The sequence below is a fragment of the Amblyraja radiata genome, chromosome 6, assembly GCF_010909765.2.
Source record: "Amblyraja radiata isolate CabotCenter1 chromosome 6, sAmbRad1.1.pri, whole genome shotgun sequence".
In the NCBI taxonomy this organism is placed as follows: Eukaryota; Metazoa; Chordata; class Chondrichthyes; order Rajiformes; family Rajidae; genus Amblyraja; species Amblyraja radiata.
The window spans coordinates 42,353,260-42,378,155 of record NC_045961.1 but is presented as its reverse complement, the minus strand read 5'-3'; the positions used below and the strand labels follow the sequence as shown (position 1 = coordinate 42,378,155).

Sequence of the window (24,896 nt, the reverse complement as noted above, 5' to 3'; positions counted from 1 at the left end):
ACCTTTTATCCTCTTTTGGCTCCTCCGTTTAATTTGCTCGCACTTCTCACACTACTTGGGAGTATTTGCAAAAGCTAAACGTGTAATAGAAGTGCAAGGTTTAGGTTTTATTTAGGCAGAACCAGTGCACCTACCTAAAGTAAATCCAAAAGGACTGATAGTGATTTGATAATGGATGTTCAAAATTGTTTCTTTAACTGCAACATATTGGGCCAATCAGCAAAATTGTAACAGATGGGATAAATGTATCAGTAACAGCACAAGTTCAAAGTTGGCTAAGAAATAGAAAACAGAGCTGGAAGGAATTTTAGAGTGGCGTTACCCCCGGATTCAGTACCAGCACCTTTGTTGGTGATTTGTGATTTGCACAGGAATGACTTGTACATGATATAACTTTGCAAGTGGAACAAACAACAAGAGCACTCTTTCGGGATGTCCTAATTCCTTAGGGCACGGGGGTTCCCCTCTTCCATTATAGATGAGGCTCTCATTAGGGTCTCCTTGATATCCCACAGCTCTGCTCCCCCCATTCACAACAAGGACAGAGTCCCCCTTGTCCTCACCTTCAACCCCATCAGCCGTCGCATACAACATATAATCCTCCAACACTTTTGCCACCTCCAACGGGATCCCGCTACCGACCACATCTTCCCATCTCCACCCCTTTCTGCTTTCCGCAGAGACCATTCCCTACGCAACACCCTGGTCAACTCGTCCCTTTCCATCTAAACCACCCCCTCCCCAGGTACTTTCCCTTGCAACTGTAGGAGATGCAACACCAAGGACATCCAAGGACCCAGACAGTCCTTTCAGGTGAGGCAGAGGTTCACTTGCACCTCCTCCAATCTCATACTGTATCCGCTGTTCCAGGTGTCAACTTCTGTACATCGGCGAAACCAAGCGCAGGCTTGGCGATCATTTCACTGAACACCTCCACTCAGTCCACCTTAGCCTTCCTGATCTCCCGGTTGCTCAGCACTTCAACTCCCGCTCCCATTCCCAATCTGACCTTTCTGTACTGGGCCTCCTCCATTGTCAGAGTGAGGCCCAGCACAAATTGGAGGAACAGCACTTCATATTTCGCTTGGGTAGCTTACACCCCAGCGGTATGAACATTGACTTCTCTAACTTCAAATAGCCCTTGCTTTCACTCTCTTCCATCCCCTCCCACTTCCCAGTTCTCCCACCAGTCTTACTGTCTCTGACTACATTCTATCTCTGTCCAGCCCACTCCTTTTACATCAGTCTGAAAAAGGGTCTCGACCTGAAACGTCACCCATTCCTTCTCTCCAGAGATGCTGCCTGTCACGCTGAGTTACTTCAGCATTTTGCGTCTACCTTCGATTTAAACCAGCATCTGCAGTTCTTTCCTTCACACCAAGAGCACTCTTATGGTCTGCGAGAACATAGAACACAGAACAGTTACAGTACTTCTGCCCACAATATCCGTGTCGAACATGATGCCAGTGTAGACTAATCTCCCCTGCCTTCACGTGGTCCATTCCTTTCCATCTCCTTCTTATGCATGTGCTTGCTTAAAAGCCTCTTGAATGCCACTATCATATCTGCCTCCACCATCACCTTTGGTGAATGGCAGCGCATTCCAGGCAACCACTACCTTCTGTGTAAACACAAATCTTGTCCTGCACATCTCCTTAAATCTGTCCCCTCTCACCTTAAAGCCACTGTATGTACTCTAGTCTTTGCCATTTTCAGCTTGGGAAAAAAGATTCTGACATTCTAATATATTTATGTCTCTCATAATTTTATATCCTGATAGACCAATGGTTACAGAGTTAATGGTAGCTTTCAGAAAGGAAATGGAATAACTACTTGAATATCTGTCAGGGCTGCTAGTTTTAAAAAAACTATGCTGCACTATTTTATGATTGTGACAGTTTACCTGTCTAATTCTGGGATTATTGGAAATAGCGATTATTGCCTGCGCCAACATGATTGCTTCCAATGGGCAAGAGGAGTAGGTGACTTGAGGGGATTAATCTGGCAGAACCCGCAGAAACTGGGATTAGCATTCAGGAAGCATTCTTCACCGTGATGCAATTATGTAACATTGAAAATGGAGAAGAAGGGTCTGAAGAAGGGTCTCGACCCAAAACGTCACCCATTCCTTGGGTGCTGCCTATCCCATTGAGTTACTCCAGCATTTTTTGTCTATCTTCGGTTTAAACCGGCATCTGCAGTTCCTACCTACACATTGAGAAATGGACGTCTACCTGAGCAAATTGGCAGTAAATGCCGATGGGTATCCCATTCCAAATCAACAGTCTGAAGAAGTCTCAACCAGGAACGTCACCTATCCCTTTTCTCCAGAGATGCTGCCTGACCCGCTGATTTACTCCAGCATTTTGTGCCTATCTTCGTGTAAACCAGCAACTGCAGTTCTACACACAATGCGATAAATGCGATGGCTCTGCATTTTCCAGAGGAGCATGGAGGCACACCAAAAAAATGACTGGCGGATGCATTTTCCTGTCACTAACCTGCAAATACAAAAGCTGACATGTGTGGGCAGTCCTGTCCTTTTTGGAGAGTTGCGTGTTCAAAAATGAAACTGCAACTTGCCATTTACAAAAGAACTCAACATGTGAAAATTGTCCTGCCTTTATTAGAGAAATGGGGACAAAAAGTGACCAAAGAACAGGGTCGGATGCTGTAGGAAGGATATGCTGATGCTGGTTTACCCCACCCCGTGGTCCATTATAACAAGGGTTTATGGTATACTGTCGGCTCTACTACGTTGCTTTTAACTCTAAAACATTCATCCAGCCCTCAGTAATACTGATACATAGTGACGACTTAAGACTCACATTCATCCAGTGTACTGTGATCTTCCAGGGTCCCCCACCCTACAATGGACTGGTTTCAAAATCTTCAGCTTTGACTGCAAATCTTTCCACACTCACCATTCACCTCACCAACCTCTACTGGTCTTGAAGCTCAACTAATGCCTCAGATTCAGGCCTTTTGGTGGTGAGTCACCTTAGATCCCTCTTACCACTTCCCCATCCACATTTAAAAAAATCTGATTGTGCTTTTAATTACTTTATCTGTTGGCATGGCCTGTTGGGTATTTTACTCTATTAGAGTAAAAGATGGAAATTGATATTGCCACATTGAGGACATTGGACTTTGTCTATGGAACATGCGCTGCAATGCTGAGAACTATATTCTGCACTCTGTCTCTTCCGCTTTGCTCTATCTATTGCACATGAGTTTGACGATCGTATTTATCTGATCTGATCTGCTTAGATAGCAAGCAAAACAAAGCTTTTCACTGTACCTCAGTACACATGATAATAATACTTAAACCTAAAAAACTTATTATCGAGTCAGTCATACAGTGTGGAAACAGGCCTTTTGGCCCAACTTGCACACACTGACCAACATGCCCCATCTACACTAGTCCCACCTGCCTATGTTTGGCCCATATCCCTCTAAACCTATCCTATCCATGTACCTGTCTAACCTTCCAGAGCAGCCTACCATGCTGAACCTGTTGAACCATTCTCAGAAAAGGACCATGACATTTTTATTACAGTAGTTTCCATTGAATACAAATGGGATAAAAACAAGCCACTGTTTTTACAAAGTGTCGGGGGCTTTGGGGAGAAGGCAGGAGAATGGGGTGAGAGGGAAAGATAGAACAGCCATGATTGAATAGCGGAGTAGACTCTATGGGACGAATGGGTTAGTTCAAGCTCCTATAACATTAACTGGGGATGAAATGGAGAAAAAGAACATTTAATGTAAAGTAAAAATGTTTACCCTGACACCACAGAACCATCTGTGGTACAAAATCAATATTTATTACAAAAAGGTCTGACTCAGATTTTAACGCAAAGTGTAGGAAGTATGTTAATTGCTTAATCACACAGATTCACTGTCACTAGCTGTTCTACCTGTGTGTGGCTAATGTCTAACAACTGGATTCAGTGTGGGAGTCAGAGCCACTTACGTAGGTGATAATTTGTGCACTTAGGTCACTGCTGAAAACAGAAACACAGCCACCTCCTCCTAGCATCAGACATTTTCAAATGGCCAAAAGAAAATCAAACAAAAATCAAGAAAATTTTAAACAAAATGCTAGAAGTGCCATTTGACCATGTGAAAGGTTCAATTAAAAAAAAAAACATCATCAACATTATCGGTTTGTCATGAACAAAAGATAAAACTGATCCTCTGGAACACTGCAATCCAGGGACCCCAACCATCTACGAATTAAGTCATTTGATAACTCAAGTCATTCCAAAATGGACAACTTGCAATCGCCACTATTGTTTCATTAAATGACCTCCTATCTACAAACATCCCACTGGCTAACATCTCCATTGGTCTGAGCACATGGTCGTGACAAAATACGTTGTAAAAGTGGATGCTAAAAATCTGGTGATGGCTGGTGAAAGGATGCTAATTGGAAGATAACATTGGGAAATATGACGTTATCCACTTTGGTTCAATGGTTTGATGGCTCAATGGTTCTTTATTTGTCCCAGGAAGGCAGAGCAGAAGTACAGTGTGGGAAGCACAGGGGACAACCAAGCACGGAGAAAGACCACGCCAACTACGGGATGACCAGTCAGAGCATCCCATTGTGCCCCTGGATGTTGAGTTCCGTGGCTCTAGTGTAATCGCTTCCCTGGCTTAACCACTTTCACCCATAGTATGGTGAATCTGTGGAATTCCTTCCCACTGACGGTGGTGGAGGCCAAGTCATCGGCTATTTATGATGTGGAGATTGATAGGTTTTAGATTAGTAAGGGTGTCAAAGGTTATGGGGAGAAGGCAGGAGAATGGGGTCAAGAAGGAAAGATAGATCAGCCATGATCGAACGGCAGAGCAGACTCGATGGGCTGAATTCTGCTCTTATGACTTATAGTCTATGGTTTTATGTAATGTGCAGCTCCACACTTCAACTACATTTACATCACCTTTCCTTCCCCTGCCACCCCCATCGCCACAGGGCTTGAGATGGGCGAAGCAACAAATAGCACAGTCTTTAAGTATATTTAATGTTGAAATGGAAGGTAGACACAAACTGCTGGAGTAACTCAGTGGGACAGGCAGCATCTCTGGAGAGTAGGAATGGGTGATGTTTAGGTCGAGACCCTTCATCAGACTGATCAATATGATCAGCTATGATCTTATTGAACGGTGGAGGCGGCTCAAGTGTCTGTACCACCTACTGATTCTGCTAAAAGATTCAAAGATATACATCAATAGAAGAGCCAGGTGATTCTTCATTAGTCAAAGTCCCTGCTTTGAGTTCTGTCTCCGAGGCTTAAATAAAAATGAGAATAATGAGAAATAAATAACATTTTTTAATGTTTAATTGACATTTTATCTAAGTTGTTTATTACATAACCTTACTTAATTCCTGGAGACGTTAGTAAATTCTCTAGCATAAATAATTAATAGCAGCTAACATTAAATCACACACAAAATACTGAGTCTAATGGAGAAACCAAGAAAGGGAAAACCATTAGAGAACCTACCATTGAGGCACGAGAGACTGCTAATGTTCATAAGTACATAGGTTATAGGAGCAGAATTAGGTCATTCAGCCCATCAAGTCTACACTGCCATTCAATCATGGCTGATCTTTCTTTCCCTCTCAACCCCATTTTCCTGCCATCTCCCGATAACCCCCGACACCCTTACCCAAGAATGCCGGGGAAAAAAAGGAAAAATCTGGAGGAACTCACGAAGATCAGGCATGATCTGTGGAGGGAAAAGGACAGCCGGGATGAAGGGGTGTCAACTGTGACATTAATTAATTATTTCCCTCCGCAGATGCTGTCTGGCCTGTCAAGTTCCTTCAGCTGCTCTCTTTTTTTGCTCCAGTTTTCAGCATCTGCATTCTTTATTAGTGCCTCCATTTTATTGTTCCATCACAAAGGCTCTTCAAGGTATGATTTTATAAGCAGAAGATTTCCTCCACTGTTCGACAAGAGTTCCGTGAGACAACCCTTCCCACTGCTTCCCTGCTGTCACTTCCACTGCAAAGATGGGGACACAGATTGACATGTTTGTGAACTCCAACTATGTCCAATGTTCCAGCATGGGGTGTATTATAGAGGAAAAGAATTACACAGGCATCTCAAACCATCTCAAACTGTTTAATTTTGTACGCTTTTTCATTTTTATGATGCTAGCTCAAATATTTTTTAATTGTTTTAAACATTTCTGATTATTTATTAATCTTAGAAAGATACAATTTATTTGACTGTTGGCCAAGCTGTTGTGCGGGTGTGCCTTGTCATGCTTGCTCCCTCCTCAATGGAGGTTCAATGGTACTTTATTGTCACATGTACCTAAGTACAGTGAATTTTATTTTTTGCATACAGTCCAGTAAAAATCTATACATAGGCACAACCATACTTAAGTACGAGACTGCAAGGATTTATGTTCATAGATTCATAGGTTCTTGGAACAGAATTAAGCCATTTGGCCCATCAAGTCTACTCCGCCATTCAATCATGGCTGATCTAGCTTCCCCTCTCAACCCCATTCCCCTGCCTTCTCCGCATAACCCCTGACACCCCTACTAATCAAATTGTAGATTACAATGAGACAGTACATAAGGTTTGAATGTAGTATATGAGACTACGTAAGTGCAAGTATTTACTTCACCTCACATCTCACTTCTATGCAAGGCCTGTCGGTGACTGATTGAGCCAGTTTCACTCTGCAAGTTCCCACTGGGGAAGAGAGCAAGATTAGTAGTGAACACGGGCAACTGTTCTCCAGTGGCAAATCCCATCCCAGGTTTCCAATTATCAGGGAATGTTAATATTTCTATATTTGAATTATTGCAAATGGAAAGAAAGACACATTTTAATGTGAGTACACGTACTGGGAGCTGTTCTTACAGGCAGGAAAGTTGGAGTGCGAGCCTTGCTATTTACACATATGGCAATATGATTTGAACTGATGGATGTGAAAATGCAACAGCTCAGGTTCCTGTCACTGGTGGAGATCACGATTAGCATCTGAATATTTGTGCAGCAGTTACGCAGGAAGAACAACCTAACCATATTTCCCCATGACATGTGGTTCAATCATTTAATTTATTACTTTCAAATCAGGAATGAGTGATGAATCTTCTCGACAGACCGGTGGAGTTGCGATGTCATGCCACTAAACACAACTAAATAGTAGGGGTGTCAGGGGCTATGGGGAGAAGGCAGGGGAATGGGGTTAATGTGAAGTTATGACGTCCAAATGAGATTTCTTAAGCATAGGAGGCACAGTGATAGAGTTGCGGCCTTAAACCCCCGTCCCACGGTACGAGTTCATTCCAAGAGCTCTCCCGAGTTTGCCCTGATTCGAACTTGGAGATTTACGGTAATGGCCGCCCGTTGATACTCGGGGCTCTCGTGGACATTGTTCAACATGTTGAAAAATCGCCATGAGTCTTCCCGTGCTTACCTGCCATTAACACAAGTCTTCCTGAGTACCTGCCGTTAGTGTTACGAACCGCTAAGAGACGTCCCCAAGCTCCGACGTACCTGCTACGTTCATTCTCCGTGCTTACCCCGAGTTTGATTTTTTTTTAAACTCGGGAGAGCTTTTGGAATGAACTCGTACCGTGGGACAGGGCTATAAGTGCCAGGGAACTGGGTTTGATCCTGACTACAGGTGCTGTCTGTACGGAGTTTGTACGTTCTCCCTGTGAGCATTGGGTTTTCTCTGGGCGCTCTGGTTTCCTCCGACACTCCAAAGATGTACAGGTTTATAGGCTGTGTAGCAAGGAACTGCAGATGCTGGTTTACACAAATACACAAGATAGACACAAAATGTTGGAGTAACTCAGCGGGTCAGGCAGCCTCTCTGGAGAAAAGGAATAGGTGACATTTCGGGTCTATCATCAGGTTTGTAGGCTAATTGGTTTAGGAAAAAACGTAAATGGGCCCTCGTATGTAGGATAGTGTTGATCTACGGGTTGGTTGGTGGTCAGGAAGGACCTGGTGAGCCGAAGGGCCTGTTTCTGAGCTGTATCTCTAAACTAAACTAAACTAAAATTACAAATATGGGTAGGATGTTTTGTCTTAAACCCTGTTGAAACCCTATTGATCACACATCAGTCAATGCTGCAGTCACCACAGTGAACTGTGGCTTTCTATTGCCTGCAACTTGCATCTTCCTCACAATATACGGTCTGAAAATAGATCAATTACATGGGTGCATAAATAAATCCGGATATATTTATTGACCATTAGACGTTTACTGCATATGACACATGTACATGAATAGTTGCTCTTTATGGAACCATTTATTTCCAAGTGATCAGCTTTAGCCTCAACAACCTCTCTCTGTTTCACTCTACCAGATAAAACATCTGGAATAGTATCCCAGTAACAGGCATTTAGAGGATTATCAGAAATGCACCACACTGCTCAGCCATCCATATTCAGAATACATTTGGGCACAGTGGCACAGTGATAGAGTTGCTGCCTTATGCCCCTGTCCCACTTAGGAAACCTGAACGGAAACCTCTGGAGACTTTGCGCCCCACCCAAGGTTTCCGTGCGGTTCCCGGAGGTTTTTGTCAGTCTCCCTACCTGCTTCCACTACCTGCAACCTCCGACAACCACCTGCAATCTCCGGGAACCGCACGGAAACCTTAGGTGGGGCGCAAAGTCTCCAGAGGTTTCCGTTCAGGTTTCCTAAGTGGGACATGGGCATTATAGTGCCAGAGACCTGAGTTCGATCCTGGTTATGAGAGCTGTTGTAGGGAGTTTTTATGTTCTCCCTGCAAACCACGTAGGTTTTCACTGGGTTGTCCGGTTTCCTCCCATGTTCCTCATCCAGGTAACCCCCAAGAGATTATCAACAGTGGCTATGAATGGTCAAAAGAACTTGCTGTTGGAAGCCCTGCGATGTGTTGAGTTTCTACAGGGATAGCAATCAAATTCCGTTTAACAACCAGACCGAATGCCTTTTAGGTACGGGAATATAAAGGTAAAGCATTACCCTGATAACATATAATGTGATGTTCGGAATACAGTTCAGCGGCACAATGGCGCAGCGGTAGAGTTGCTGCCTTACAGCGACAGAGACCCATTTTTGATTTTGACTATGGGTGCTGTCTGTATGCAGTTTGTATGTTTTCCCTGTGACAGCATGGGTTTTAGTTTAGTCTAGTTTTGTTTATTATTATGTGTACCGAGGTAATGGATCAGCGTTCTCGTCGCGCCCCCCGTCAGTACCCAGGCTCGCCTGGGGAAGCCAATGATCCTCCCAGCAGACTAAATTCTACAAGACGACGCCTGAGAGCCAAGTCAAAGAATCCTAGTCATTATCCCAAAGCCGAAAGCAGCAACAACGACCAGCCTCAAGAGCACCTAGCAGTTGCGCCTGCTCTCCGAATACTACAACTGAATGTTGAAGGCCTCTCTGCAGCCAAGTGACACCTCATCGAAGTCCTCGCCCACCAACACTCCATCGACGTCATCTGTCTCCAAGAGACTCACGTTGGGCACAGAGGAAGCGGGCCAATACACCATCAATGGCTTTGATCTTCTTTGCTATTCAGGACTGGACAAGGCCCCTGCTTGGCCAGCCTTCACAAATGGGGCAGCAGCCCAACCGCACGGTGTGCTTGTTCAAGAGGCAACTGCTTGGCTAAAGGACTTTGCATTCGCTAAATAAATAAATGTACCGAGGTGCAGTGAAAAGCATTTTGTCGCGTGCTATCTAGTCAGTGGAAAGTCTGTACTGTACATGATTACAATCAAGCTCCTCACTGTGTATAGATACAGGATAAAGGTGGGTCGGTGGGGGCGCGGCAATGGTGGCAGCCCTGTCAGCAGCGCGTTAGTTATTTTCAACTTTTTTAATTTTTTTAGTATGTTTTAAAGTATGTTTTTAATGTTTCTTTGTGTGTTTTGTGTGGGGGGGTGAGGGGGAAACCGTTTTGGTCGCCTCCTCCAAGGAGAGGCAAATTTTTCCAGGTCGCCTCCCCCGTGGCCTAACAGCGAGGATCGGCGCGGCCTTTCCCGGAGACGCGCCCGGGGCTTGGGGCTCCAGCGGCGGGTGCAGCGTGGACTGTCAACGCGGAGCGGGCGAGCCCTCGCTGGAGGGGAGCGCTCCGTTTCGCTGGCCCGCAGCAGCCGGCAGCCTGAAGCCGCGGTCTGCACAGCTCCAGCTGGCGCGGCGTCTACAGCCCGGGATCCCTCGGGGGGGACCCGGGGTAAGAAGAAGCTTCCACCGCCGGCCCGCCGCCGTCTTCTACCGTGGGCGCGGTATGGACTTAACATCACCCCTGGATGGGAGCTTCGACCGCCGGCCCTGCAGTCTGCGGTGCTTCTGTCTGCGGCGTGGAGGGAACTTTAAATCTTCGGCCGCCGGCCTGCGGCCTACACCAACTTAAAGCCGCGGTCTCCGGTGGGGAAGAGCCGACTCTGGACTTACCTGGACTTGTACCTTGTCCTTACCATCTGGACGCCCGCAGCGGCGGCTGCCGAGGGTTGAGGTCCCGACCACGGGGGAAAATGGAGGAGGACTGGCCAAATTGTGTGCCTTCCACCACAGTGATGAATGCTGTGGTGGATGTTTATGTTACATTTTTATTGTGTTTTTGTGTGTGCTCTTTATCATTGTATCGCTGCTGACATATCCATTTCACTTGCACTTTTTGTGCAAGGTGACAAATAAACCGTATTGTATTGTATTGTAAAGAAAATAATATTTAGTGCAGTATAAAGTCCAGAGAAGTCTCTGAGTGCTTTGGTTTCCTCCCACATTCCAAAGACGTGCGGTTTGTAGGTTACTTGGCTTATACAAATTGTCCCTAGTGTGTAGGATAGAACTGGTCACATCGCTGGTCAGCACAGACTCGGTGGTCCGAAGAGCCTGTTTCCACGCTGTATCTCTAAACTAAACCAATCTAAACTAAATTAAACAAAACAAACAGATGTATAGTTCTGTCTCCAAACTAAATAGGAGACTGGAAGGTGTAGGAGAGAAGGTGTGGAGGCAGGCAGTGAATGAAGTGTTATTGCTAATATCATCAGTGAATAACTGGAAGTTGCAGCGGAGGAGAACAGAAGCTGCTTTAATGATAGAAGGGTTGTGGGATTTAAAGCTTAGTTCCATGTCGAACAAAATGACAAGGATTTACTCATTCTAGAGCAATCTCAACACATGGAATGAAGGCAAGGTAAAGGGAGTGTAATTTATTTAGAGTTAAAGATATTGACTTTAGTCTAGCTAAAGTTCAGCCAGAGGAAGCTGTGTGAATCATCCACTATTCAATGTAAGGCAAGGATGGTGTGGGTCTAAGGAAATGTGTTGAGCTGGAGGAGATCATTTATCCTCAACTAACCACATAGAAGCGACAATAAAGAAAGCACACCTACGTCTGTACTTGTTCAGAAGAATAAATAGGTTTAGCACGTCTCCAATGACTCTCAACAGCTTCTACTGATGAGCTGTAGAGTGTATTCTACCGTGATGTATCGCAGCTTGGTTTTCGCAAGGATTGTCACGGTGGCGCAGCGGTAGAGTTGCTGCCTTACAGCGATTGCAGCGCCGGAGCCCCAGGTTCGACCCAAACTACAGGTGCTGTCAGTCCGGAGTTTGTACGTCTCCCGTGGCTTGCATGGGTTTTCCCCTAGATCTTCGGTTTCCTCCCACACTCCAAAGACGTATAGGTTTGTAGGTTACTTGGCTTGGAAAATGTAAAAATTGTCCCTAGTGGGTGTCGGATAGGTTAATGTGTGGGGATCGCTAGTCGGCAGGGACCCAGTGGGCCGATGGGCCTGTTTCCGCGCTGATCTAAACTAAACTAAACTCTTCCCAAGACAGCAAGGAATTGAAGAGTGGCGTGTACCATTCAAATCAGCTTCCCCTCCCCCCCCCACCAATCGACTCCATCTACACTTCACGCTGCCTCAGGGAAGCAGCGACAATAAAAAAAAACAATTTTAACCCCAGTCATTTCCTCTACTATCTACCACATTGGAGACCCTCAGACTATCTATGATGGGACTTTACTAGACTTTATCATGCACTAAATGTTATTGATGTTATTCCTTTTATCGTGTACCTGTACACTGTGGATGGCTCGATTGTAATCATGTATTGTCTTTCCACTGACAGGTAAAAGCTTTTCACTGTACCTCGGTACACAAGACAATAAACTAAACTCAACTTCGCCATTCTCCTGTCAGGCAGAAGACACTGAAAGCTTGAGAGCACAAAGCATTGAATTCAGGAACAAGAATTTGTGCAGGAATCATTGCACTATTAGTTTATTGCCAAAGTATCTCTTTGAAGGGCACAAAGTATTTCAAGATTCCAGTATATTCTTCATAAAGCATGTTGAGAGTTTAATTTACTACAAGAACAGCTTGCAATACTAGCATCTCATCAAATGAATTAATCAATTTAAAGATGCCTTAAATACATGTGGTTAAAATAACTGAATGATTTTCATTTTGTCAATTTTTCCAAATACAGATGGTTTTTATTTGTTGGTTGCATAAATATTCACCATATTACCATTTTACGGGCACTAGATTCAGTTTAGTTTAGAGGTACAGCGTGGACACAAGCCCTTCGGCACATCGAGTCCACACCGACCAATGATCACCCGTACACTATTTCTATGCTACACACTTGTGACAATTTATAAAAGTCAAATAACCAACAAACCTGCATGTCTTTGGGATGCGGGAGAAAATTGGAGCATTCGGAGAAAACCCATGTAGTCACAGAGAGAACGTACGAACTCTGCAGCACCCGTAGTCAGGATCTAATCCGGGTCTCAGTCAGCACCCATAGTTAGGATCTAATCCGGGTCGCTGGTACTCTAATACCCCTGTCCCACTTATGAAACCTGAACGGAAACCTCTGGAGACTTTGTGCCCCACCCAAGGTTTCCGTGCGGTTCCCGGAGGTTTTTGTCAGTCTCCTTACCTGCTTCCACTACCTGCAACCTCCGGCAACCACCTGCAACCTCCGGGAACCGCCCGGAAACCTTGGGTGGGGCGCAAAGTCTCCAGAGGTTTCCGTTCAGGTTTCCTAAGTGGGTCAGGGGCATAACGCTGCTACTCTTCTGCTGCGTCACTGTGCCACTTGGTTGTAACTTCCTTGTGGACTTTACACTTGATCAGTATGATCATTTGATTGAACGACAGTGGCACAGCTGGCAGGGCTGCTGTCTCACAGCACCAGAGAAACCGGTTTAATCCCGATTTCGGAAGCTCTTTGTGTGGAGTTTGCACGTTCTCCTTGTTACCATGTGCATTTCTTCCAGGTGTTCCAGTTTCCTCCCACATCCCAAAGATGTGCGTGTTAGTAGGTTAATTGGCCTATTTAAAAAAACTTTTCCTAATGTGCAGGGAGTGGATGAGAAGGTGGGATAACATTCAACTACCGTGAATATGTGATCGATAGTTGGACTCTATGGGCGAAAGGGTCTGTTTCTATGCTGCATCTCTAAACTAAACTAAACCAGCTAAAAATCAGTGGAACCTTCATTGTATGTCTTCCCAAGGAAATTATTATGGTGTGTAGGCTGGGCCAGACTGATGGTTATTCTGAGTTGATTCATTTAATCACCTTGAAAGCATTTGATGGGTTGGCAGCTTATTTTTCATGCTGAAGAACATAGGTACAAATTCTTAGATTTAAGTAATTGGTTAAATGATATATCAGTTTTTGCTTAGGAATGAGATTGGGTTGGAGATATATTTCATCTCAAGTTCTATACACAAAATGCTATACTACAATTACACATTTCCATGCTTCATTGACATGATTAGCATTTGCCCAACTGTACCTTGAGAAGGTTCTGTTTAGCCATTTTTTTCCCACCAAACTGTCCACCAATTTGAATCAAACCGCTGGTCTACTCCAAACATGTTTAGGCATTACACTCAAATGAGTCTGCTCCACCATTCAGTCATGGCTGATCTATTTTTCCCTCTCAACCCCATTCTCCTGTCTCCTCTCCATAACCTTTGATGCCCTTACTAATCAAGAACCTATCAATCTCCGCTTTAAAAATATCCAATGACTGTCTCCACAGCTGTCTGCGGCAATGAATTCCCCAAATTCACCACCCTCTGACCAAAGAAATTCCTCCTTATCTCCTTTCTAAAGGTACATCCAAATAGTTCAAGACTTTCATTTAAGTAAGGAGAGCAGATTTTCTTGTTTATAAAGACATGAGTGGAGAATTTATGCTTTAAAAAAAAAACTCTAATAGCTTTTCATATGTAGATTTTTCTTATTGCTTAACTAACATTTTCAAACTAATGTCATCTTGACATTGATGCCCAAATATTCTGTAATAATAGTCAAGACCATTGTGTTCCCATCCAATGTTTGTACCATTATTATTTGATAAGATAGACACAGGCTGATCCTCTTCAGATAAGGTATTTTATATCCACCACAGACTGTTCATGATTATTAGTCAAATATAATATAATTGAGTAAATATAATATAATTAAATAAGCATTTCACTTTAAATACAGCACCAATAACAGTCTATATTCCTTCGCAATCTACTAAATTAACCAGCCTCAAATAGTTCCCACACCATCTGATGTCATATTTCTGTCTCAGCTGAAAATGCTTCCACCAAGCGCCAATGAGAAAATTGAACAGAAAGACAAAATGTTGGAGTAACAATAAACAATATGTGCAGGAGTAGGCCATTCGGTCCTTCGAGCCAGCACCGCCATTCAATGTGATCATGGCTGATCATCCCCAATCAGTACCCCGTTCCTGCCTTTTCCCCATATCCCCTGACTCCGCTATCTTTAAGAGCCCTATCGAGCTCCCTCTTGAAAGCATCCAGAGAACCTGCCTCCACCGCCCTTTGAGGCCGAGAATTCCACACACTCACAGCTCTCTGTGAGAAAAAGTGTTTCCTCGTCTCCATTCTAAATGGCTTACCCCTTATTCTTAAACTGTGGCCCCTGGTTCTGGACTCCCCCAACATCGGGAACATGTTTCCTGCCTCCAGCGTGTCCAAACCTTTAACAATCTTATATGTTTCAATAAGAAACCCTCTCATCCTTCTAAACTCCAGAGTGTACAAGCCCAGCCGCTTCATTCTCTCAGTAACTCAGCGGGTCAAGCAACATCTCCGGAGGAAAGGGATTCTCTCCCTCCAGAGTTACTCCAGCACTTTGTGTCAATCTTTGGTATAAACCAGCATCTGCAGTTCTTTGTTTCGGCTCATCCAGCTAGTTTGGATTCACTCTGAATGTACTTTCTCTTGAACAAATGTTGCTCAATATTTTTATTCCAAGTGGAGGCCTCTCTAAATAATCAAATTTGCTGCCCAATCTCTTTAATAGCTAACTTATCTAAAAAGTTTAGTTTGATTGGTGTTAGATTTCCAAATGTTAAGCTTTCATTAACAGGAAGAAGATTTTCCTCAAATATAAGCACTAAAGGTTACCGTGTAAAAATAAATCTGACGTTTAACAATCGTTTGATATATATTATAAACGACAAAGCTCTGAATTCCTTTCTGAAACTTGAGATCACTTTGGCCTGTTTTTAAAAATAATTCCAGATTTATACCCGAAGCAGTTAAAAACCGCTAGGAATGACCAGCGCAATAGGAGGATGTACTATCTACCAATTCGTTTTGGTTTGGGAACGTTTCAAAGGAATCTTAACATACTCCATTTATGCAGATTATTGATAACGCAGATCTTGTTAATACCCAGATTGTTACAGCAAGAGTCGTAAATATTTCTCAGCACAGACAATACTGATAATCAGATAATCTTCAGTAGTGTAGGAAGGAACTGCAGATGCTGCTGTATCTAGGTTTTGGGTAGAGACCCTTCTTCAGTGACTCAGACCCTCTCAGTCTGAAGAAGGATCTCGACCCGAAATGTTACCTATTCCTTTTCTCCAGAGTTGATGCCCAATCTCAGCGAGGTATTGTTTTGATAAATGTTGCTCCGGGTAATAATTGTTCCGTTCGCTCTTGTTTTCCTGAAACGACTCCCCCACAATAGTACAGAATGTGTGAGGCAGGAACTGCAGATGCTGGTTTATACCGGATAGACACAAAATGCTGGAGTAACTCAACAGGTCAGGCAGCATCCCTGGAGAAAGTGGCTATTCAGAGATGCTGCCTGACCTGCTGAGTTACTCCAGCATATTGTGCCTTCTTCCACAATAGTTCAGTGTTTACAATGCTTACCCGAGCAAGCTGCAAGTGGGCGCCAGATATTATCAGCTTCAACTGTCTTTCATCTCATTTGGAAGCAGTGCCCATTCTCTCTCGGCCGCTGTGCAGTAACTCGGGAGAGCGCTGAGCTTTATACTGCGAGAAGGTCCAACGCGCCTGGCTTGTTAATCATCTGAAAATAAAACATTGCCATACCTTCCCCCTTCCCCCTTCCCCTGCCGCTCACCAGATCAAAGAGCTGCATCAGACGGCTGGTGCGAAACAGAGAGAGTGGATGAAGCCCCCGAGGTGGCAGAGGCTGAGACGGACAAGTGTGGCTGCGGGGAAACGCTCTCAGCTGCCGGAGGGGGAGGAGGAGGGTGGGAGAGAGTTGGAGGGAGCGGGAGAGAGAGAGTGGGTGGAAGAGGGAGTGAGAGAGGGGGGAGGGAGAGAGGGGGGAGGGAGAGAGGGGGGAGGGGAGAGGGGGGAGGGAGAGAGAGCGAGAGGGAAGGCGGCCGCCGCATTCGTTTTGTCTGAATGAGAACAAGAGGCCGGGCTCTCCCTCCCTCCCACTCCCCACTCCGGGAGAGACAGGCGATCGCTGCCGGAGAGCGGTCCGCATGGCCAAGAGGGGGAGAAAGGAAGGAGGGAGCGCAGCCCGGGTGGGAGTGAGGGAGTGTAGGCTCGGGTGTGGGGTGTGGGGGTGTGGGGTGTGGGGGTGTTGAGGTGAGGGAGCGCATCCAGGCCCGGGGGAGGTGGGGAAGCGTGATGAAGCAATGTCTGCATCAGCCCAAAGGCAGCACCCGTGGACACTGTGTGGATTTTTCTAGGTAAACACTTGATTATTGTACATTTAGTGTACATTTCAAACTCCTGAATCTCTCATCAAAGATCACTCAGTTCATGGCGAGTAAAACACAGTTCCATTGCTTTAGGTTTAGGTTTTTATTGTCACGAGTTGGGAGATACAGTGAAAACCTTTGTATTACATGCTATCTAAACAGATCAGATATCATACATAAATACTATATTTCAAGTTCAAATTTATTGTCACATGCACCAGTTTAGGTACAATTTAGGTGTCAAGTCAAGTCACATTTATTTATATAGCACATTTTAAAAAACAACTCTCGTTGGCCAAAGTGTTTTACATTTGTTATAAGAATAGTATAAACAAACTACATACATATATACATATAACCCTCGCTCAGTGGACGTCAGGAAAGGCTTGGGAGTATAGATAAGATTTTAGTCTTGACTTAAAGGAGTCGATGGAGGGGGCAGTTCTGATGGGAAGGGGGATGCTGTTCCACAGTCTAGGAGCTGCAACCGCAAAGGCGCGGTCGCCCCTAAGCTTATGCCTAGACTGCGGGATATTCAGCAGCCCCAAGTCGGCCGATCTGAGGGACCTGGAGGTGGAGTGGTGGGTGAGAAGACTTTAATGTAGGAGGGGGCAAGCCCATTGAGGGCTTTGTAGACATAGAGGAGGGTCTTGAAATGTATACGGAACCACACAGGGAGCCAGTGGAGAGAGACCAGGATCGGGGTGATGTGGTCCCTTTTTCGGGTGCCCGTATGAGTTACCATACATCCATACAAGTAAAAAAAGAACGCAATACTCAATAATTTTAACATAAACATCCACCACAGTGGAATCAACATTCCTCACTGTGATGGAAGGCAATAAAGTTCAGTCATCTTCCTCCTTTGTTCACCCGTGGTGGTCTGGGCATTGAACCCTCAGCACTGCCTCTGTTCAAGCCCGCTCGTCGGGATGATGGAGACTTCGGCGTCGGGACGGACAGAAACAGCATGGAGCTCCCGAGTCGGCCTTTTCTTACCGGAGACTGCGGCTTCACAGTGTTAAAGTCAACAGGCTCTGCGGTCGGAGCACTTCCACAGCGATCCTCCGCAAAGGATCGCAGGCTCCACGATGGTAAGTCCGCGCCACGCTTGCGGCTTGAAGCTCCACGCCGGTCTCCAGGAAAGGCCGCACCAATCCAGTTGTTAGGACGCGGGGAGGGGACGGGGAAAGTGACTCCCCGTCCCCTCCGTCGAGGTGAGCGTCAGAGCGGGAGCAGCAAGAGAGAGTTGCAAAACTCATCTGAAAGACGAGGAGAACCTCTATGTGATGGGCTGCTACAACACTCTGTAATTTCTTGCAGTTTTGGGCAGAGCTGTTCCCAAACCAAGCTGTAATGCAACACAACAGTTTGCTTTCTATGGTGCATCTATCAAAGTTGGTCAAAGTCACTGGAGACATGCTGAATATCCTCAGTCTCCTCAGTATCTAGCAGCATTGGTGCGCCTTGGCTGTGACAATAATATAGTTGGTCCACGACAGACTTTAATCCGTTGCACGGATCTCAGATTAAAAACACTGAACAACTATTGCAAGATACTCAGGAAACGCTGATAAGGTCCCACACAAGAGATTAGTGTGCAAAATTAGAGCACATGGTATTGGGGGTAGGGTATTGACCTGGATAAAGAACTGGTTGGCAGACAGGAAGCAAAGAGTAGGAATTAACGGGTCTTTTCAGAATGGAAGGCAGACTAGTGGGGTGCTGCAAGGCTCACTAAGTGCTGGGACACCAGTTGTTTACAATAAATATTAACGTTAAGATGAGGCAATTTAATGTGACATCTCCAAGTTTGCGGATGACACAAAACTGGGTGGCAGTGTGGGCTGCGAGGAGGATGTTATGAGGCTGCAGGGTGAGTGGGCAGATGCAATATAATGTGGGTAAATGTGAGGTTATTCACTTTGGTAGCAAGAACAAGAAGGCAAATTATTATCTGAATGGTGTCAGATTAGGAAAAGGGGAGGTGCAACGAGACCTGGGTGTGTATCAATCACTGAAAGTTAGCATGCAGTTACAGCAGGCAGTGAAGAAAGCAAATGGCATGTTGGCCTTCATTGCGAGAGGATTTGAGTTTCGGAGCAAGGACGTCCTACTGCTGTTGTATAGGGCCCTGGTGAGACCGCACCTGGAGCATTGTGTGGAATTTTGGTCTCGTAATTTGAGGAAGGACATTATTGCTATTGAGGGAGTGCAGCGTGGGTTCACCAGGTTAAATCCCGGGATGGTGGGGCTGAAATATGATGAAAGAATGGGTCGACTGGGCTTGTATTCACTGGAATTTAGAAGGATGAGAGGAGATCTTGTAGAAACATATACAATTCTAAAAGGATTGGACAGGCTAGATGCAGAAAAAAATGTTCCCGATGTTGGGGGAGTCCAGAACCAGGGGTCGCAGTTTAAGAATAAGGAGTAGGCCATTTAGGACTGAGATGAAAAATCTGTTCACCCAGTGTGTTGTGAATCTGTGGAATTCTCTGCCACAGCATGGAAACAGGCCCTTCAGTCTACTGAGTTGGCACCAACTACTGATCACTCCATACACTAGCACTATCCTACACACTGGGGACAATTTACAGAAGCCAATTAACCTACAAACCTGCACGTATTTGGAGTGTGGGAGGAAACCGGAGCACTCAGGGAAAACGCACGCAGTCGCAGGGAGAAGTCTATACAGACAGCACCCTTCACCAAGATTGAACCCAGATCTCTGGTGCTGTGAGGCAGCAATTCTATATCACTGTGGCACTGTGCCGCCCTCGTAGTGGAGAGATAAATATTGGCCGTGAACAGTTTGCTGCTTCCAGGAAATCCGGGCCAAAATCTTTAATATATGACAAATGCTTTCCATTTTTCTGCTGCCATTCATTCCTCACCCTTTAATTCTATCCCCTGTTATACATTACCCCTCATTCTATCTCACTATTATGCTCCTGCAACTACATCAGATGAGCTTCAGTTCAGGGCAACTTTCCCCTCATCTCACTGCTCATGCGAATGGAAAGGATTATAATTCTGCACACCACAGGTAGGAATTCCTTCTCACTGCCAGCAAAGCCCAGGCATCTTTCATTTTGATTTGGGCAGCCAACTTGAAGAAGAGGGGTTCTGAGCTGGTGGCTATCGCAGCTGGATTAGATTAGACATTGATATTTTCCAGTTCCAAAAAATTTACAATACCCTTGGTCAGCCTTCACCTGCAGAAATGGCTTTTATAGATCCCATTTAAAAAAATTCAATGTTTATCTTATAAAATTACTTCTGATTTATATAATTTAGCAGTGGTTTTGATCCTCAGTGCTCTAGCACTAAGGGGAAAATTTGGGTAATTCTTAATGTCATATAAAACTTTAGCACCGTCCACAATCCTGGGGACCTGATCGATTCTCATAGCTTTTGCACCCTGCGCATGCTGCAGGAATCCATAGGTCCCGTGTATTACAAATCAAAAAAACGATGTGCTCTAACTTTGACCCAATATTAAAATCAAACAAAAGGACACAAAGCGCTGGAGTAACTCAGCGGCTTGGGCAACATCTCTGGAGAAGATGGATAGGGGATGTCTTGGATTGGGACCTCTGAAGAAGGGTCCCAAACCGAAACATCATCTCACCATATTCTCCAGTGATGCTGCTTGACCGCTGAGGTATTCTCGAACTTTGTGTTCATTTGTGCAATCCAACATCAGCAGTTCCTTGTTGTCACAATAAAATCAAACATTTTTCTTTAGACAATTTCAGTGACAATGAATAGGTGATTGGAAGTGGGGATTGTTGGAGGTTGATGCATTATGTTGGGATGTAAGTTCATCCTGTGATCATTTTATTGGAACATAGAAAAACCATTCCTTCTGCTGATGTTGAAAATAATTTCACGCTACTCGGGTGGATTTTGCCAAGTACTAATCCTCACTGTCATAATATCTGATAGAGTGGATTAGCAGCTATTATACTCCAACCAAAATTCTATTAATTCATATAACGACACAGAATTCTAATTTTAATAACAATATCTATTTGATGGTGCAATGACTACATGGCTCATCATGTGTCCTTAACATATGGGCGGCACAGTGGTGCAGAGGTAAATTTGATCCTGACCACAGATGCTGTCTGAACAGAGTTTGTGCTTTCTCCCTCTGACTGTATGGGTTTTCTCCAGGTGCTCCAGTTTCCTCCCACATCCCAAAGAGATGCAGGTTTGTAGGTTAATTGGCTTCTGTAAATTGTCCCGAGTGTGTAGGATAGAACAAGTGTGAATGGGTGATCGCTGGTTGCGCAGACTCAGTGGGCTATGGGGCCTGTTTGCACGCTGTATCTCTAAAGCAGTGGTTCCCAACTTTTTTTGGCCATGCCCCACCTAATCACCTCTAAAATCCTGATGCCCCCCCCCCCCCCCCACATTTTAGCACGAGCAGACAAAGAAATAATTCTCAGAAAATGGAATTTACTCAAAATAACATCTGAAACATAAACTACATATGTTTACCTGATGCCCCCCTTAAAAATCAAATTGCCCCCCTGTGGGGCGTACGCCCCACGTTGGGAACCACTGGTCTAAAGTCAAAAACATATATTTCAGGATTATTCCAACTGATTACAAATTGGATAGGAAAAGGACAAAATAAATCAGTCAATGCTTAGGCATTAGTTTTTAATTCCCCCTGCTTTGGGAGAAAACATAGTTGCGGTGTGGCGTGTGAATAAATGCCATTCTCAATTTTGATTCTAATGAAGTTAGTTGAAAGACAAGTTGGCTCAGGTGGAGGTTGGACAGAGTCTGAATCCATAACATTTGAAGGTGAAAATGAGCGAGTGTTATTTGCTGACAAACATTATGCTTTAACTATTGTGCTCAGTCAGGTTCAGAAACAACGTGAGGTTGAGGGGAAATGAGATATCTCCAGGAAGTCTGCTTCTGATGGAAGGGGGGTTTCTTTATAAGTAAAAAATATGATTTCCGTTGCACTTCTGGCAAACTAGGTCTTGTGCAGATGTCAGGTTGGTGTTTGGTGCAGGCAGCAACGGGAATCACACCGGGAAATCTGCAAAGCATAATGAATTATGATCCGCATTCAAGTAAGAACAGAGTAAGTTGTTATTTTTTCAAACTTCTTTTATTGAATAGTGATTTTTTAAATTATTTGTTAGAATTTTAAAATGTTTTGACAATATTTTGTACTTCATTAATTTCCATCATAGACAGAGTCCTCATCTCCTTTCTAAAGGTAAGTCCTTTTATTCTGAGGCTGAGTCCTTTGGTCCTAGACTCTCCAACTACTGAAAAAATCCTCTCCTCATCCACTCTATCCGGGCATTTCATTATGCAGTAGGTTTTAATGAGATCCCCCTCTTCCTAAACACCAGCGAGTAGAGGCCCAGCGCCGTCATATGCTCTTCATACATGAACTCAATCAAAAGAGAATGCTTGCAATTTACTCATACACAGAATTATCTGCAGCAACAATAAAGTCAGCAAACACGTCGTGTAGTTGACATCATTATAGAAACTGCCAAATATTTGTAGAATAGTGCCAACATCTGGAAAATAAACAGCAAATAGGTTCCAGGTAATGTGCTAAGGAGGGATTCCCAATCTCCCAACCTACCTTGTTGTGGTTCTTGTGTAGGAAGGAACTGCAGATGCAGGGTTATACTAAAGATAGATACAAAATGCTGGAGTAACTCAGTGGGTCAGGCAGCATCTCTGGAGAAAAGGAATAGGTGACGTTTCTGGTCGGTAAGTCTGAAGAAGGTTCCAACCTGGAGCGTCACCTATTCCTTTTCTCCAGAGATGCTGCCTGACCAGCTGAGTTACTCCACGACTATGTGCCTATCCTTGCTGTGGCTCTTGTTTTATTTATTGTATTTTATTTGCAGCCATAATACTATATCCTGTATTCTGTTTTTTTGTTTTGAGTTGCAATACCTGGTGGTATTTGCATGGATAGCAAGTAAAACAAAATGTATGCAGAAACAAAGAGTCTGAAGAAGGGTCTCGACCTGAAACATCACATAGAAACATATAAATTAGGTGCAGGAGTAGGCCATTCGGCCCTTCGAGCCTGCACCGCCATTCAATATGATCATGGCTGATCATCCAACTCAGTGTCCCGTACCTGCCTTCTCTCCATACCCTCTGATCCCCTTAGCCACAAGGGCCACATCCAGCTCCCTCTTAAATATAGCCAATGAACTGGCCTCAACTACCCTCTGTGGCAGAGAGTTCCAGAGATTCACCACTCTCTGTGTGAAAAACGTTTTTCTCATCTCGGTTTTAAAGGATTTCCCCCTTATCCTTAAGCTGTGACCCCTTGTCCTGGACTTCCCCAACATCGGGAACACCTATCACCTTTTCCTTTTCTCCAGAGATGCTGTCTGACCCACTAAGTTACTCCAGTTTTTGGTGTTATTTTTGGTGTAAACTAGCATCTACAGTTCCTTCCTACACATGAAATGTTGCCTATCCATGTGCTGCAGAGATGCTGCCTGACCTGTTGAGTTACTCCAGCACATTGTGCCTTTTGAAGTATATCATGCATCTCGGAACACTTGAGAATAAAACGGTACAAAGAATTTTATGATCCCTTTAGCGGGCAATGGTGGTAGGGACAATGAGGATGTGTTTAAGAAGGAACTGCAGATGCTGGGAAATTGAAGGTAGACAAAAGCTGTCTCCTCCCCTTCTCAACTCTCCCTCAGCCCTCGGGCTCCTCCTCTTTCTTTCTCCTTTCTTCTCCCTTCCCCCCCCCCCCACCACCCTACCCTACATCTGTCTGAAGAAGGGTTTCGGCCCGAAACTTTGCCTATTTCCTTCACTCCATAGATGCTGCTGCACCCGCTGAATTGCTCCAGCACTTTTATCTACCAGGGACAATGAGGATAATTGGTGTGGCTTTTCATACAAGATGAATTGAGTGAGTTGGCTGGAATGTTAAGCTTCAAAATGCTGGTATGGTCCTCAGATTAGCATGATCCGCATATTCTGATAGGCATTTGCATTTACAAAACTCCATTGTAAAATTGAATCAGATACTTTGGTGCATGAATCATCTTTGAGATTGTCTTTTATGCTCCGATATTGGGGATGGAGAAGGTTCATTAAGGCCGAGACCTGCTGACAATGACTCCAAGTGACAAAGACATGGCTGCTGTGACCTCTGTAAGTATCCAGTGCTGGGGACAGCAGAAGTCTCGTTCTATCACTCTTTATTTAAAAGGTAAACTTTTCCAATTGGGTTATTTTTTTATTCCATTGATTGAGCTCAGTAGTGCTGATTGTAAGAACATTTGCACTAAAGAATTAAGGACATTTTTTTGAACAATAATGTATATAAAATGGGTTGGGGTAGGTCCAATTTCTTACTGGATATGTTGGAGTGGTGAGTATCCATGGGCTGAATAACCATTCCTTGTTCTTAGACTTTATTAGTCTCTCCCCTCTTCCATCGGGCTAAAGGTATAGAAGTGTGAAAATGTGCACCTCCAGATTCAGGGACAATTTCTTCCCAGCTGTTATCAGGCAACTGAACCATCCTACCACAACCAGAGAGAGGTCCTTGACTACTATACCTCATTGGAGACCCTCGGACTATCTTTGATCAGACTTTACTGGCTTTATCTTGTACTAAATGTTATTTAGTTATTTACATTACTCCCTCTAACATGTATCTGTATGCTGTGGATAGCTTGGTTGTAATCAGGTATTGTCCTTTCGCTGACTGGTTAGAACGCAACAAAACCTTTTCACTGTACCTCAGTACACATGACAATAAACAAAACTATTAATTAAATCATTCAAATAAATGTCTTATTTCATTTACTTTGGACTTTAAAGATAGTTTTGAAACAGGCCCTTCAGCCCA

The 24,896-nt window shown here is 44.3% G+C and overlaps 1 protein-coding gene across 2 annotated transcripts in view; it reads right to left on the bottom strand.

The window, feature by feature from the left end:
• The window catches only part of gpr45 (G protein-coupled receptor 45), a 30,433-nt gene extending 13,883 nt beyond the window's left edge, over positions 1-16,550 (bottom strand). The window contains exon 1 of one of the 2 annotated variants that reach the window (XM_033022609.1): positions 16,203-16,550. The gene's annotated coding sequence lies outside the window, so the exon portion shown is untranslated. The remainder of the gene's footprint in view (positions 1-16,202) is intronic. The other variant, XM_033022610.1, reaches the window with a different exon arrangement.
• Between the last annotated feature and the right edge of the window lie 8,346 nt (positions 16,551-24,896).